Below are 5,793 nucleotides of genomic sequence, written 5' to 3'. Positions count from 1 at the left end.
TTTAAAATTAAGAAAGGTGTATGACAGGATTGTATTCTTTCACTATACTTATTCAAACTGTATGCTGAAAAAATAATCCGAGAAGCTGGGTTTTATGAAGAAAAATGTGGCATCAGGATTGGAAGAAGACTCATTAACAACCTGAGATGTGCATATGATACAACTTTGGTGCTTGAAAATGAAGAGGACTTAAAGCATTTACCCACCTAGAACCTTTTAAACCATAGCAAAGCCTTTGTTCAGGCTACCCTGGTATAGAAACCCTCCGGCCAGATCTTTTCCTTTCAATAAATCTTTAAATCTTCTGCTCCTGTGAAACTCTGTCTGTCTAATCTGATCATCTGGGTCAGCAAAGACAAGGACCTTTCTTTGAAGGGTAGGGATGCCCTATAGCCCAGCAGCAATACATATACAGAAGGAAAAATGGAAACATTTCTGAAATTACAAAATTACACTTGTGGTTTAGAATGTTTAGATAGAAAAAATATTATTTTAGGTTGATTGCTTGTAATGGTACTAATAATGATCATTATAATGATAATATCATTGGCAGCAGTTTTTTGTGAAAATGAAAATTTACTTTGTAATCTGTGTTGGTAACATTGAATGAATACTAACGTTTTATATTATTCTCCTTGAATAGGTAAATTAATAACAGACATCTAACTTTGATATTAAAGTTTTTCTTACCCACAAAACCAAATATTCCCTTTAAAGAAAGTTGTCTTTAAAAAAATAATAAATCAGTCTGCTTTCCCAAGTTAAGTACATTTGAATCTCAAAGACTATGACTGGGTGAAAGGGGCAGAGGTCCTGAAGCCAGATATCTGTTGTTCTCAGTAGACAGAAGACAAGGTTCAATCAATTATTTTAATCAGATTAGCTAATAGTTGATCTGTTTCTATCCCCCCCCCACCCTTTTTCTTTATGGGAATCCTGCTGTGGAGCTGTGGGTAGTGCTCTAGACTGCAAGGTCATTTGAACCACAAGTAGGTAGTTCAAGCTCACCAGCTGCTCCATGGAAACCCTATACAGGGTCGCTATGGAGTGGAACTGACTCAACAGCACTTAACAAAAATCACTTCTCTTTATCAACATTATTGTACCTAACATTCCCCAGTCATTTGCTTTGTCTGCTATTAAAATGGCCTCCTTGTATGCATGGCGTTAAGGAGCGCTGGTAGTGTAAGGGTATGATTCAGGCTGCTAATCTAAAGGTCAGCAGTTCGAAACTACCAGCTGTTCTGTTGGAGAAAGATGAAACTTTTGGCTCCCGTAAAGACTTACAGCCTTGGAAACCCTATTCAGGGTTGCTATGAGTTAGAACCGACTCCATGGCACATAACCATCACCACCATATGCATGGTGTGGCCCACTAGGATAAGCACTAGACAGCAAGCTTCGTTTGAACTACAAGGTCAGTAGTTCAAATTGACCAGCTGCTCCTTGAAAACTGTATACAGGATCACTGTGAGTCAGACTCGACTCTACAGCATTTAACAATATGTATGTATATAGAATATCTGCTTGGAATAAGCTTTGTGTTCAAATTGCTGTGTGTTTATATTATTTTAGACACCTTTCTGTAATCCTGACAATTAATTCATATAGTCAATATGTGTATTCCTATTTTATGGATGATAAAAATGGAGGCACAGAAAGTTTAAGCAAACTTTCTTGAATTGAACAATAAATAATTGTATTCCTTTGAAAACCCCAATCGGTTACTTAATTTCAAAATCTCTTTTTCTTTTTGAAATTTATACAAAGCTGTGTCAACTACAAAAATTGTAAGGTGTCCATAGTAGATATTACATCAAGAATTGAATTACTTTACAGAGCCTGATGGCTCTGTGATGAAGCACTTAGGCAATAACTGAAGGACTGTGGCTTGAATTCACCATCCATTTTGTGTTTGGAAGATGTGGCAGTCTGTTTTTATACAGATTCCAGCCTTGGAGACCCTTCAGAGCAGTTCTTTCCTGCCCTGTAAGGTAGCTAAGAGTCTGAGTCAACTTCATGGCAATGGTCAACTTCATGGTTTGGTTTACTAACTTACTTTTATTACGATAGTTTGATATAATCTTTTTTATGGTTTAAAAATGAAAACAAAATCTTAGTATTTATATTTTCCCACATAATCTTTGAGAATAAAGAGAGATGAAGACTTGATGAATGAGCTGTCTTTTATACTCATGCAGTCTTTCCCTCTGTACACAAAATTCACATGTTGTACTTTATTTTTAAGTCATTTAAAAAATACAGACTATATGCATATTTGAAGATTTTTTTATCTGCCAAAATTTTGTTTCAAGGTTACAAATTGTTCTGCTCTGCATGTTAACTATCCTTAGTTAACACCTCCCAATGTTGTCCTAAATCAAAAGAACTGGTAGGGCATTGTGTAAAAATCTTCTAAATATTATTTTGGTATTGAAACGACAAGTATGTACCAAACACTACATTGATGCAGTGAAAATTAATGCCAAAAGGAAATGTGTACCTGTATGGAATTTCAACCATTTACTCTATTCATTAAGGAAGTCACTTGCTTATGTCACTTAATCTCTATAGACTTCAAACTCCTCATCCATAAAATGGGCATAAAGTTAATAGTTTATAGAAATTAATGAATATCAAATGAGTCAATACATATAAATCACATAGTACAGTGTCTAGAACACCTTATTGTTAGATGCCATCGAGTCGGTACTGACTCATAGAGACCTTATGCACAACAGAATGAAACACTGCCCGGCCTGCACCAACCTCACAATCATTGCTACATTTGAGCCCATCGCTGCTGCCACTGTGCCAATCCATCTTGTTGGGGGTCTTCCTTTTTTTCTCCTACCCTCTATTTTAACAAACATGATATCCTTCTCCAGGGACTGGTCCCTTCTGACAATGTATCTAAAGTATGCGGGACAAAGTCTGGAAATCATGGCTTCCAGGGAGCACTCTGGCTGTACTTTTTCCAACACAGATCTGCTTGTTTTTTAGGCAGTCCATTGCACTTCTAATATTTACCTTTAATATCATAGCTCAAGTGCATCAATTTGCCTTATTCACTGTCCAACTGTCACATGCATATAAACTTATTGAAAATACCATGGCTTGGGTCAGGCGCACTTTAGTCTTCAAAGTGACATCTTTGCTCTTCAACACTTTTAAGAGTTTTTTTAAACAGATTTGCCTAATGCAATATGTGGTTTAATTTCTTGATGGCTGTTTCCATGAATGTTGATGGTTGATCTGAGCAAAACCACAATTTGTTGTTGTTGTTAAGTGCTGTTGAGTCAGTTTTGACCCATAGCGACCCTGTATAGAGTCTACAAAGAGTGACTGGTGAGCTTGAACCACTGACCTTGCAATTCAAACAGATTTTGCTATCCAAACCAACATTACAGTCCAGCACATTAACCCACAGTGCCATACCAGGACTCCATAAGCACAGTTGTTGTTGTTGTAAAGTGCCATCGAGTTGATTCTGACCCATAGCGACTCTGTAAGGGTTTCCAAGGAGCAGCTGATAAGCTTGAACCGCCAACTTTGCAATTCAAATGGCTTTGCATTAACCCACAGCGCCAGTACACACCCAATAATATTAGCTCTTATTATCATGTCACTCAGAAAATTGAAAGTTGGCCATATGTTGTTTACCAATAGCAAAATATATGAAAAATGTCTTCATAGCCTGTGTCTTCTCAATGGGGACAGAAGTCTGTAAACATCCTTAGGCCCCTTAGGAACTCACATGAGGATAAAGATATGGTACTTTCTTCCTCTTCTCTTACCTGCCAGTGCATTACAAACAAATCTCAGTTCAGAGATGTTAAAGAGATTAGAAGTACATGGGAATGTGTAATTGTTCCTTCACTTAATAGAAATGGAACAGACAGAAGAATACTTCACTTAGAGTAGCCCCTTAGTAGTGGATATATGGATCATGAAGGCAAAATGGCAATCAGCCATTCAGCTCCTGCCATAAAAGGCTGCATGTATCTTGAACCCAAGAGAAAATTGAAATATACGCACTACAAATTCTCATAAGAGGTGACCAAGAAGATTTATTATTGAGCTAAAATGTTAAGGGAAAGCAGTGACCTAACTTTATTCCTTCAATAAAGGATTCACTAAGTTTTGCCTTTACTTAAGAGTTAATGATCAGATATGGATGTACAATCATAGTATAATTCTACCATGAAAATAAGGTTATGAAATGAATCTATGGGACAAAACTGTAGCTTGGGAATTAAATAGACCTAGGTTCATATCCTAACTCTATCAATTATAATGATGCTGATGTGTCACTTCAGAATTGTATTATTAAATAAGACACTGCTTGTCAGTTACACAGCAGAACCACAATAAATGACACTATTATTGTTTTCCATCACTCATCTGTCAATTTGTCAGACTGTGGTGGTTTTCAACTTTCTGTGATGCTGAAAATTATGACATCTGAATTTCAAATACTAGCAATATCACCCATTCTGGATGGAATTTAGTGGCTTTCCCAGGCTAAAGGAGTAGGAAGACAGTCTAGCAACCTGCTTCTGAAAATTAGTCATTGAAAACCTATGAATCACAACAATGCATTGTCTGACTCACTTGTTTTAGATAAGTCATCAAGAGGAAACAAATGCTGGAGGAGGAGGACATCATATTTGGAGCAGTAGAGGGCCAGCAAGGGGGAGGCAGACTCCCAGTGAGATGGATTGGCCTCAAATCTGCAAGTAGGGGCTGGAAAATGCAGACAATTGTTAAGGATGGCTCATTATTACTGTAAAATATTTTGTTTTGCTAAGCATAAAAATTAAAGAGCTCTGGTAGCGTAGTGGTTATGAATCAGGCTGCGAACCTTAAGGTCTACAGTTCAAAACTACCAGCTGTTCTGCGGGAGAAAGATGAGGCTTTCTGCTCCCGTAAAGATTTGCAGCCTCGGAAACCCTGTACAAGGTCGCTATGAGTCGGAACTGACTCCATGGCACATAACAACAACAACAACAAAGCATAAAACTGCAGTGAAATGGAGTTGACGCCACAGCAGTCATCTATCTATGTATTGTTATTATATTAATTTATGTCATCAGTGCAATGACAATTATTCATACAATGGAAGAACTTAACCAAGATCTCTTAATATTGAATCCAAAATGATGAACTACTTTGATACTTTCATTAGAAAAAAAAAAAAAGTTACGAGAAGACTTAATTTATTGAGTTCATAGTTATTCAGGTTACATGCAAACTTCCCTTAAGTACAATATGAAAAAAGAAATTTTTAAAGAAATGGCAACATAAATAATATTTATGTAACTTTTTTTGTTTTATCATTGTTAACTTGCTGATATGGGCAATAGTTTCCAGCCATCTGTTAACTTTTCTCTTGGCAAAAAGATTTATTTCTAATTCTATCAGAATCCAGGCTTTCCTTGAATTAAACAGATGTTGTGGTGTTCTGCATTCTAAAGAGCCAGTCTCTTATCTTCACTGTAGTGGAACATAGTTTTTGTGAGATATCCTTGTAATATTTTGTTAGTCTAAATAATTCAGAGTTTGCTTTCTTTGGATTAAATGAAAGTTCATATATAATTCTACCTGATTTATGTTGTACCTACACACTTTTCAAATATTTCTTTTTTTAAAACCTGATAAGGACGATACATAGCATCCACATGTGACTTTGATGGAGACAATATTGGATGGCTACTATTGTACATAGAGTCCTGGTGTGGTGCTGTAGAATAAGCACTGGACTGCTAATCACAAGGTCGGTGGTTCAAACTC

This window comes from Chrysochloris asiatica, unplaced genomic scaffold (genome assembly GCF_000296735.1).
Source record: "Chrysochloris asiatica unplaced genomic scaffold, ChrAsi1.0 scaffold00253, whole genome shotgun sequence".
Lineage (NCBI taxonomy): Eukaryota > Metazoa > Chordata > Mammalia > Afrosoricida > Chrysochloridae > Chrysochloris > Chrysochloris asiatica.
The sequence above is the reverse complement of the archived record's forward strand: the minus strand, read 5'-3'. Positions refer to the sequence as shown.